This window comes from Bubalus kerabau, chromosome 10, assembly GCF_029407905.1.
Source record: "Bubalus kerabau isolate K-KA32 ecotype Philippines breed swamp buffalo chromosome 10, PCC_UOA_SB_1v2, whole genome shotgun sequence".
Classification (NCBI taxonomy): Eukaryota; Metazoa; Chordata; class Mammalia; order Artiodactyla; family Bovidae; genus Bubalus; species Bubalus kerabau.
This window is the reverse complement of record NC_073633.1, coordinates 49395749-49407847: the sequence shown is the minus strand read 5'-3', so window position 1 is coordinate 49407847 and position 12099 is coordinate 49395749. Positions and strand designations below refer to the sequence as shown.

Genomic DNA, 12099 nt, shown 5'->3' with positions numbered 1-12099 from the left:
AAGGATAATTGCTTTACAGAATTTTGTTGTTTTCTGTCAAACCTTAACATCAGTCACCCATAGGTATGCATATATTTCCTCCTTTTTGAACCTCCCTCCCATCTCCCGCCCCATCCCATCCCTCTAGATTGATCAGAGCCCCTATTTGCATTGGCTATCTATTTTACATATGGTAATGTAAGTTTCTATGTTGCTCTTTCCATACATCTCACCCTCTCCTCACCTCTCCCCATGTCCATAAGTCTATTCTCTATGTCTATTTCTCTACTGCTGCCCTGTAAATAAATTCTTCAGTACCATTTTTCTAGATTTCATATATATGTGTTAGAATACGATAGTTCTCTTTCTCATTCTGACTCACTTCACTCTGTATAATAGGCTCCAGGTTCATCCACCTCATTAGAACTGACTCAAATGTGTTTCTTTTTATGGCTAAGTAATATTCCATTGTGTATACGTACCACACCTTCCTTATCCATTCATATGTCGATGAACATCTAGTTTGCTTCCATGTTCTAGCCATTGTAAATCGTGCTGCAATGAACAATGGGATACTTGTGTCTTTTTCAATTTTGGTTTCCTCAGGTATATGCTTAGGAGTGGGATTGCTGGGTCATATGGTGGTTTTATTCTTAGTTTTTTAAGGAATCTCTATACCACCCTCCACAGTGGCTGTATCAATTAACATTCCCACCAACAGAGAAAGAGTGTTCCCTTTTTTCTACACCCTTTCCAGCATTTATTGTTTGCAGACTTTTTGATGATGGCCATTTTGACTGGTGTGAGTGATATCTCATTGTAGTTTTGATTTGCATTTCTGTAATAATGAGCAATGCTGAGCATCTTTTCATGTTTATTAGCCATCTGTGTGTCTTCTTTGGAGAAATGTCTGTTTAAGTCTTTTTCCCACTTTTTGATTGGGTTGTTTGTTTTTCTGGTATTGAGTTCTATGAGCTGCTTGTATATTTTGGAAATTAATCCTCTGTTTCATTTGCTACTATTTTCTCACATTCTAAGGCTTGGCTTTTCATTCTTGAGCCCACTCCAATCAGGTTTTTGTCCCTATTCCTCCACTATCATAACTCTTGTCAAGTTCACTAGTGACCCTGAGGTTGCTAAATCCAATAAGCAACTGTCAGTCTTCAAGCTACTTGACATGACATCACTGATTCACTCTCTCCTCCCTGAGATTCCTTCTTTATTGATTTCAGGTATATTCTTTTAACTTCCCTCTTGTCCCTCCGACTGCTCCTTCTCAGTAATCTTTACTTGTTCCTTCCCAGGTGGCACTAGTGGTAAAGAACCCACCTGCCAATGCAGGAGATGTAAGAGAGGCAGGTTCGATCCCTAGGTTGGGAAGATCTCCTGGAGCAGGGCATGGTAACCCACTCCAGTATTCTTGCCTGGTGAATCCTATGGACAGAGGAGCCTAGAAGGCTGCAGTTCACGGGCTTATCAACTTAGCACCTTATCAACTTACCCTCTAAAGCCTGAAGTGCCTCAGGCTCAGCCCAAGTCCTTCATCACAGAAAAGGTAACTCACAGTTCCTTCCTCACATAGTATGGGTCAATAGAATTAATATCTACTAATAATAACACTATTACTTAGAGAATGGAAACAATTAGGTCCACTATGTCAGAAATATGTGCATATTTCCTTTGGCTTAAGGTACATTCTTATGAAATTTCTTCTCTTTTCCACAAACTATAAATACTGATATGACCTAAGCTTTGGTTCATGGACTGTTTTCCCTGTCTGCATACACTCCCTATATGATTTCATCCAAAGTCTGCTGGCGACTTCCAAATTTCTATCTCTAGCTTGGACCTCTTCCTTAAACTCCAGATTCCCGAATCCAACAAGCTGCTCAATTTCTCTGCTTGGAAGCTGAACATAACATGTTCAAATGGCTTTTAGTTATCTTTCCCAAACCAGTTCCTCCATCAGAGCCCCATCTCAGTTCACGACAACTCCATAACTATGCAAAAAGCTTTGGTGTTATCCTTCCTCTGATCTCTCTATGATATTCCTCAAAGAGTTGGCCAGGAAATCTTATTGGTTCTACCTGTAAAATAAATCTTGGTCAGTTCTCACTACCTCCTCTACTGGTAGTGAGTGGTGTCTCTCAACTGGATTATTGCGAACAGCTGCTAACTTGTCCCTGCTTCCAGCCTTGATCACCCCACTCTATTTTTCTATCTCAACACAGTGGTTGGTGATTCTATTAAAATGCAAGTCAAGGCACCTTGCTTCTCTGCTTCAAACTCTCTAGAGACTTCTTGTTTCACTCAGAGTAAAAGCCGAAGTTCTTATAATGGTCCACCAGGCAGACCTACATGATGAGCCCCCCAAACATCCATAACTTAATCTACTACTACTTTGTGGCCTTCTCGCTGGTCCTGGAACAGACCAAGCACACTTCTGCCTGAGGCCTTCACTGGTCCCTCTGATGGAACACTCTTGCCCAGGTATCTCTGCACGGCCAATTCCTCCCTCAAATCACCTTCTCAGTGAGCCCTACCATGACCACATTATTTGAAATTGCCAAAGGCCCTGCTTTTCTTCTTCAGCACACCTAATGTCCCTTACCTTGCTCTACTTTATCTTTCTCCAAACACACTTACTACTCTCTAAAGTACTATATAGCTTTGTTATGTTCAGTGTTTAGCTCCTAATAGGATATAAGCTCTACAAAGGCTGGACTTCTTTTCTTTATTTTGTTCACCGTCTGTAGCTCTGGGGTCTAGAACAATGCCTAGCACACAGATGGCATGTATTATGTTGAATGAATGAATGAATCTAATTAAACATTTAATAATTTCAATTTCATTATTTTCTTCTAAAATTTAAGACTTTTACCAAATCCTGAACATTTTTGTTGCTCCTAAAAAAATTTCTTTGTATTTGAAGACTACAAAGATCCGAGCCTGACCTCCTGACCCAACACAAATGCAGCAGCCCCAGGGAAGCCAGAGCCACTAAGCCTTTGGCCATTAGTTCTCCTCCAGGAATCCACTTAGTCCTTACTGGGAAACATCTAATACATCTCCAAACACATATATTTCACTCTCCCACCTAGATAAGAAACAATTCTGCAGGATTTGCACTAAGCAGTCAGCACCGTCCTCAGTACTTCATGCAGAAGTAAAAGCTGTTTTTTGATGGACTTGGCGAACATTTTTAAAGTACTAGGTTTATTAAGTTTAAGATATTATACAACACGTAACAGGGCACAGGGTTATCTGAGATATATGCTCTCCTTTTAATGAACGATACTGCATGATTATTCTGGAGCATCCTGTGCCTATTTTGACTGGGTTTGTAACTATGCTGCTGCTGCTAAGTCACTTCAGTCGTGTCCGACCCTGTGCGACCCCATAGACAGCAGCCCACCAGGCTCCGCCATCCTTGGGACTCTCTAGACAAGAATACTGGAGTGGGTTGCCATTTCCTTCTCCAATGCATGAAAGTGAAAAGTCAAAGTAAAGTCGCTCAGTTGTGTCTGACTCTTAGCGACCCTATGGACTGCAGCCTACCAGGCTCCTCCATCCATGGGATTTTCCAGGCAAGAGTACTGGATGTAACTATGCTAGTTAGATGTAAATGTCTTTTTAATGTGCTTAATTTGTTTTTCTTAAATATCTCTTTGAAACTTTCAGACTATTTTTTTTTTTTTTTTTGAATGAATGGTTTAAAAATCTTAAGCTTTGGGCCTAACAGAAAATCGTAACGTGGTCTGACCCACATTATATAAACTGTGATAATGGTAGGGGTTGGGGCTGGAGGAATAATAATTGCCTCATTCCAGTAATAGTGGCTTTCTTAAAAAGGACTCACATGAAATCTACAGGGTACAAGATAAAAAGACATGGACCACTGGTACTCTTTAAGTCTAAAAGTACTTTGTATAACATTATTTGTTACAAAGAGAATTTTTAAACTCTGTGAATTTACTTTTTGGCAGCTGGAAAGAAATCATTAGCAAGCAGGCAGAAGTTGGGGGAATGAGACTGCAGGAAATAGGAGTTAGGAAAAATAACTTAATCAATTAGAGATCAGTGGGACATGCCAGCTGTTCTTAGTGCAACAGTATAGATTGCCCAACATCTGTGACTGAGAAATATTACGATTTGTTGCCTATTTAATGTGATCAAAATACAAAATCTGTGAACAATTGCTTGTAAACAGAAACTTAGGGACTTCCAAGAACTAGAAATCTTCCTATACATCATTTCTTTTTGTCTTAAATAAGCACTAACTTCGTTTACTATATGTCATGCACTGCCACTTGCTTTACATCTGTTATTTCACTTAATCAAAACAAGCCTATGCGATAGCTGCTATTATTATCTTCATTTTATAGATGAGGAAAAAGAGGTTCAGAGAGGGAAATAGCTTCCCTAAGGAGTACACACTGGAGAACAGTGGAGCCTAGATTTGGACCTCAGGGAACTAATCTCAAAAATCTTGTTCTTAACATTTATATTTTACTGCCTCTTTTCCATCTTGCCTTCAGAACTTACTACACTTTTCTGTAGCAATTTCAGTGAATAGCTTGTCAGGCCCTATGTTGAACATTCTTTTCCCAGGTATCTTTTATTTTTTAAAATCATATATGCTAAGTTTTTGCTTTTATAAGAAATATCTGATCTGGGCAGGCTATATTATTTACTCCCATTTATAAAACTTCAGGTTTTGTGTTTTTTTTAACCTTTTCCCCATCTTGCTAATGAGCCTAAGTTGAAATTCTGAGTCTTTTCTTAAAACATGAAAATGTATTTTTTCTCTTGAGGGACACATGCAGAAAAAAAAAAAAGTCTTCCTTCACAAGCACTTTATCTATTAGATTTCTCATAACCCTATGCTTTACAATATGTTCTTCCTGGGGACAGCCATAGAGTTCAGCATCAGATATTCACTGTTGTTTTCAGTAGACAGAAACCAGAAACTGGGTATTTCCAAGGATATTTAAGAAATGATAAGTTGATGGGATTAGGGGGGATAGAGGAGAAAAGTGTATAGAACAGGGGACATAATGGCAAGAAGAAGCAAAAATGTATGTGTATTTACATATATTCTTATTCTCAAGAATAAACTTCTGAAAATATTTAGAAAGCAGTCCTTTGAAATTAGGGTCCATCCTAGACCATTTGGGCTTCCCAGGTGGCACTAGGGGTGAAGGACGTGCCTGTCAAAGCAGGTTAGACGTAAGAGATGTGGGTTTGATCTCTGGGTCGGGAAGATCCGCTGCAGGAGGGCATGGTAACCCACTCCAGTATTCCCGCCTAGAGAATCCCAGGGACAGAGAGGAGCCAGCCTGGCAGGCTACAGTCCATGGGGTCGAACAGAGTCGGACACAACTGAAGTGACTTAGTATGCATGCTAGACTATTCATGGATGAATAAAACAATGAGCCAGGAAAGACCTCAAGATATCACCTACTTGGCACTTACAACCCAAAGTCTCACTGGAGAGCCCTAAGACAGAGGGCAGAAGTAAAAGGGGATTAAAGAAAAATTCCAAGGGTTCTGTGTAGGGGGCAGAGACAGAGCAGGCTTGAGGAAGTGCAATTCTGCTTCACTGGCCACAGCTCCCTTTCCTCTGGGTAAGTCTGCCTCTATCCGAATAGAGCCATAGGACACCTTTGTGTGGCTCAGGAAAGGGCACCCCATCCTTCAGGCCAGTGGATTCACTGCTTGGACCACAGATTCAGGGGCTGAGTTCCAGCCTTCAGATGGCAGTAGCATAATGAAACTGCAAGTCAGAAGCAGCTTCCACTCTTGGTGCTTTCGTGAGCTGTAAGACTCCGAGTCACTCAGTCTTTTGGATCTTTAGTTCCCCTCACCTCTAAAACATGAAGGGGCTGTCACCTAAGGTCCCTTCCTTCTTGCCAACTCTCAAGTGAAATGCAACAACCAGCTGTATATTCCAAAATGTGTCCCTGAAACACTAGGATTCTGTGGGCCTAGACAGAATCTAGACACTTGAGCCTTTAGTGTTTCTGGGTTATTGTATTTTTTTTCTCTCATGTTTCTGATGCATTTTTTCTTACTTTTCTTTCTGCCCCGCCCCCCGCTTTTTTTTTTTTTAATTTTAAGGTTATTCTTTCAATTCCAAAGTGCTCTTTCTTGAGCCATCAAAAGGTCATGACCCACAGATCAGCCCCAGACCACCCAATGTCTACCAACAGAATGGATAAACTCAGTATATTTATTCACAGAAATAAAAGAAAAAAGAAGTACTGCTACCTAGATCAATTTGGACATGACTCTATATTGGGTTAAAGAAGACACGAAAAAGAACTTACATTTGATTGCATTTAAATGCAGCCCAATAACAGGTTAAAATAACATCACCAACTCAATGGACATGAGTTTAAGCAAACACCAGGAGATAGTGGAGGACAGGGAAGCCTGGCATGCTGCAGTCCCAGGGTCACAAAGAGTCGGACATAGCAAGTGAACGACAACATGACAATAAAAGTCAGAATAGTGGTCATCCTTGGAGCAAGGTTTAAGACTGCATGGAGAAGCATGGGGGCAGGGGATGTGTACCTGGAAAAGTTCTGTTTCTTGATTTGGATGCTGGTTGCCTAAATGTGATCACTTTGTACTGTATACTTCTGATCAGTGCATTTTTCTGGCTGTATGTAATTACTGAGTAACAAGTTCAAAGAAATAAAGCCACAGGGACACCCACTCTCTTCAAACAAAAACCATGTACTAAAACTGGGCAGCATAAGTGCTGCTAACAGAGGGGGAGAAAATTAATAACATTTCATCTAATGTGAATCAGACAAAGAACTACCTGAGAAGTTAAATGAGAAGCTTCATTAATTTTTCTAAAATCTTCCTAAAATCTTTTTCTAAATCTTCCTAAATCTAAATCTAAAATCTTCCTAAAATCCTTTTCCAAAATCTTTCTAAAATGCAGAATTTGCTTGATTTTTATAATGACTTCCTCCTTCACATGAAACTGCGGCTGTAAGGGAGTATAAAATATTGCTTTTCCATGTATCTTCGTATGCTAGTAAAATATTACTGCTCAGACTTCTATAACATCTGTGAAAAAAGGCAATGATATTAGAAAACATCTGAAAACATCAAAAGATAATCTAATTGGAATACTGAGGCTCCAAGTAGATACTTTTGGTCAAGAGTTATCATTATATCGCATTAATCAAATGACCTGGTTAATGACTACATCTCTACCTAGATTCTTGCTGTATAGATAAACTCTGCTGGGTAAGGCCACATAGGTGGGCAAAGGCATTCCAGAAAATGCTGTGATCCAGACAACACCAAGGAGAAACAATGCCATCTCCTTTGTGCAGGGTTTGGCTCATCTGTGAATGTTTCGGCACATTTTTCTCCTTACGTGATACAACCAGCCGTCAGATCACTGCTTTCTTTCCCTTCCCCAGTGTTCTGTGATCCCTCTTTGATCAGTACTGTATACTGCATGACTGGTCCATCTGACACATATGAAAAGTGATAGGACACAAAGTTCCATCAGAAGAAATGACACCACTAAATCATACAAGATAATTGGAACCACAGATTGCTTGTTTTCACTCAAAACTTAATGATAAATTCAGCCCTTACAGCTGGAGAGTCCCTCTGGACCCAGAGCATAGCGGGTAGGCATTAGCAGATCTCCCAAATGCTAGAGAACTAATTAAATATTTCTCAAATCATCCGAGTTTAGATGGAAAATGCTTCCAGCCTTTGAAATGCAAAGTGGTGGGATGGGGGTGTAGGGGAAGAAAGGACAGTGATAAGCATCCAATCTCTGAATGCAATATTTATAACACCAAACTAGTGATTCAACACAAACGCAGGCAAGGTTTCCAGGACAGGAGCACTATTTCATGTTGTATATAGACCTTACAGTGCACCTTAGTTCTAATCCTTTTTCTCGCAGCGGAGAAGATCTTATTCTTTAATTTCCACTTTTAAATATAAAGTTTTCCCTACTTCAGTCTTTACCTCAATACTCATCCTTCTAAGTTTAGATTTTCCTTGCAATTCAATGCCCAATTTTCTACTTCTTCCTTCCTCTCCAATTATCCCTTTAACTTGTTCCTACTTATTTTTATAGGCCCCCAAAGCCTCTTCCTCAGGATAATGTGCAATTCAACAGGCTCTCTCAACTACTCCCTATACCAAAGTTTAACTATAGAGGCCAAACAATACCATTTTTCCTGTTTGGGTTTCAGGAAAGATACTTTTTAACTAAAATTTTACCACTCATAAATTCCTCCACTAAATCTTTCCTTTCCCTCTTCCTACACTAGATTATTTCGCACACAATTACAATGTAATCAAACACTCAAAATGTATAATTCTATAATCATACAAAGACATCCTAAAAATATATCATTGCTAATGTATGGCACACACCCTTTATAACTCTGTTATTGGGAGTACAAGATAAAAAAACACTGGAGTTTTCTGGTAAGTTGTGTTTCTTGTTTCTTGTTGAGAAAGAAGGGTAGAGGTATGTCATACAATTGCTATATCAGAAACCATTCAAACTGTGTTACAACAAGATTCTATTGAAGATTGTAAATACACTTAAACTTTTTTTTTCCTTAAAAGAAGTTGTAACTGCATAAACAAAACCCAAAGCTTCTATACTCTGCCCAAAGGATACATAATACTTAAACTGGAGGTCTGTACTCTTAATAATGTATTTTTAATATATTATTTTTAAATAATAATAAATACATAATACTTCCAGTTTCCCCATAGTCCTCATCTACCAAACCAGGGCATTTATGGGGTTGGTATTAAGGAGTAGTAGGAAAAATTCATCTCTCCATAAATGCAGAAAATCTTCTATCCTTTAGAAGACTTGAGACAATATTAAAATGACTGGAGAAGGCTGGTGAAATTTAGTTCTGAACTCTGAAAACCACCTAAGGGATAATTTGCAAATGCCATCTGGGATCCAGGCAGCCTCATCAACAAAAGGGGAAACTGGTTGAGATCATACAAATCTAAAATTCACATACATTTTTACATCTGGACTGAATCTTTTCTTGGTACGGGCTTTCATGTATTAAAATAATTGTTTGCAGGTTTTAGCTTTTTTTTAAACCCACAGCCTCAGAAATCAAAATGTGCAACATCCAAGTTGAAAACTACAAAGAATTCCTTTATCAAAAAAGTTAGTTGTGAGACAGGATTCATTTACACTAAACTCTGAACTTGATAGCCTAGTCAAAAACAATTCTGTTTGAAACTTTCATCTCAAGCATCTGCCACAAAAGGCTACAGAGTCTATTATGTCATTAGTTTTGAAAGCCAAAAGCTTTATAAGTGTAGTCGAAAGTGGAAACAAAGTTCAGAATCTCAAAAAGCTCTATACTTCCCCACCTCCCTTTCCAATTTAGCTAGTCCATTTGAATGAGTTTTTAAATAACTGGTAGCTAAAACTTACTACCTAGCACATGGACATTTCCCTTTCAGAACCAACAGTTTTTATTCTGGCCCATTAGGTTTTCTGGTAGAGCCAGGAGCATCTTAATTTTCAAGTTCAAATTATGTATTTGAAGCTAGTAGCTTACCCACCCCTGTTGCTCCCCAAAAAGGAGGGGTGTAGAAGCAGAGAAAGATTTCCTGTCCCTTAAAGTGTTTGGGGCCCTGCAAGAACTGGTGATTACTGTGGTCCATCAGTGTCAGATCTCAGGCACTCTTACAAGCAATTCAAAGTGGGGGCTTGCGGGCGGGGGAGGGAGGGGGGCTGGGGGGGCGGGGGGCGGCGGCGGGACGCGGAGAATTAGTTCATATTACAGACAGTCTGCTTTCTGGAAAAGATATCCCGCAGATAACTGGATAGCAGATATTCCCTGGGGGACCCTTCTCATCTAATAATCCCAGAAGTCCATTTTAATATGAAATATAAATCCAATATATTTACAAACATACTGAAAGAGCATTCAAATGTCAGCTGTCTCATATTGTGGAGTACTGTCATTTTTAACATAATACTTCTATTTCTCAAAACCACACCCAAGGAAAAATGATTAAGTGCTAGAAGTTGTGTGTGTGTGTGTTTTGTTTTTTTTTTTTACTACAAAGGACAACAGCACAGGCATCTGTTTTCCTGCCTCTCTCTTCTGTTCTTCTCCCCTCCCCCACCTTCTACCCGGCAGGCGGTCTGTAGGTTTTGGTGCCTGTTAAAATTACTTTCTACAATAGTTTCATAATGCTGTAGATTCTGAAAAACTTCTGATCCTTTAACAGTGCTAAGCCTAAACTTATGCTCTGTTCTAAAATGAGAAATCCAAAAGTCAAAAGCCTTTTTAATGACAGATGTATTACGGAAAATTTTCCCCACAAAGTTTTGATGCTGTGAAATATCAACTCCCTGAAATCACAGAAAGGAAATGACTTACATTCTTGGAAAATGAAGCCACTAGCAGCTTTCTCCAATAGAATTCTCTAATCCCTAAACTACACCCTGTGGCAACGGGGGAGTATTTCGTGCAAGGACTAAATTTATATAGATGCTTATAAAAACCAATAAACAAACACTGCCAGGTCCCAGAGAAAAAGAGACGGAATCCTACATGAGAAATCCAGCAAGAGGTACTTTTTGTGAACACTCAAAAAGGTTAGACAGCACAAACTTGAAGTTAAAAGCAACCTGAGAATGCTTGCTGAAGTTTTCCTTCCCTGCTGTGGGCAATGCACAACTCCTGAGGGAAATACTGGCAAAATAGATTTTTGCTAGAATTCCAAACGAAAAGGATGTCAAGGAGCTAATATTTCTTTGGACACTAACTAGACATCTGCACGGCCTGAAAATTCGCCAACTTTCACCTCAACTTTAAAATGTGCTTATTTTGACAGCTTTCCATTTCTTCCTGCCTTCAAGAAAACGCCCTCACCATTAGATTATGCTGTCCCGGGACTGGAGGGCTGCTGTAATTCCCGTGGACCTCACTAGGATGGCCCCCAGCTGTCCATCCCTGACAGCTCCTGGCCCTCCTCGGGCACAAGCTGGGGGTCTCCTCGGCCCGGAGTCGGGCCTGCGCGTCGCCAGCTCCTCCAGGAACCCAACTACTGCAGGCCGCGCCCCCCACTCCCATCCCACCGAGGCCCCCTTCCGGCGTCGCCTAGAGCGAGCTCAGTCTCTAGCTCCCCCGACCAGGGACTTACGGGGACGGTGGGACAGACGCCGCGCTCAAGTCCCCTCCCGCAGCCGGGCTGCCCGGGCCGGCGCGCGCACAACAGGCGGCACCCAGGAATTCGGGACTCAAGAGCTGGCCCCGCCGCCCGGGCACAGCAACGGGGCGTGACGGGCAGGCGTCCCCAGCCCGACCACCCGGGAGCCGAGCGCGAGCACCGATCCCGGGGTCGCAGCCCGCAGTCCCGGCCGGCCTCCCCCCTCGCCGCAGAGGCTGCCCGAGTCTCTGCGCCTTCCTCGCTGCCCGGCTCGGCTGCCCCGAGGCCCCGTCCTCCCTTCCTGGCGTGGGCGAGCTCCGACTCGCCGAGAAGCGACCTTCCTTCCAGTCCGGTGCCCGACGCCCAGAGCTGAGAGAGCGAGGAGAAGAAGAAGAAAGACGCGGAGAAGGGGACACCGCCTGGGCTGGGGCTCGCGACTTCCAGAAGCCCTCCCGAGGTCCCGTCCAGCCGCCGCCGCCGCCCGGCCGGCAGGGGGCAGAATGAGCGGTCGGGGCGCGGTGGCCAGTCTTGGAGGTTGGCTAAGGGAGTCCCCGGGTACCCGGCTCCTGCTCTTACCTCGGAGAAGGTCCGCAGCGCCGGGCGTCGGACTATTCCCAGCTCTCCTTGCCTTCCTGTCGGCGCCGCGCCCGCCCCACTCTCTCAGCCCCTTGCCCTGGGCAGCCAGACGAGCGCTCCGCGTCCGCCCCGCCCACGCCTCCCGCCCCGCCCCCTGAGGCTCCGCCTCCAGCCCGCCCCGAGGTGGCGGGGGCAGTGGCAAAGCCGCTGCAGCAGAGCGTGGAGCTCGCGACCGCACGTGGAGCGCCTGCAGGCCCCGCCCCGGGCCCAACCAAGAGTCCCGCGGAGGGGTGCCGCGAGTCAGAGGCGGGAGAAAGCCGAGCTCGCCACGCCTCCGGGGTCCCTGGG

General features: G+C 42.6%; 1 protein-coding gene across 3 annotated transcripts in view; it reads right to left on the bottom strand.

Moving 5' to 3' along the window:
* Positions 1-11891, bottom strand: part of FRMD6 (FERM domain containing 6) — an 84438-nt gene extending 72547 nt beyond the window's left edge. For all 3 annotated transcript variants that reach the window (XM_055537635.1, XM_055537636.1, XM_055537638.1), the window contains exon 1: positions 11752-11891. The gene's annotated coding sequence lies outside the window, so the exon portion shown is untranslated. The remainder of the gene's footprint in view (positions 1-11751) is intronic.
* Positions 11892-12099: the final 208 nt, after the last annotated feature.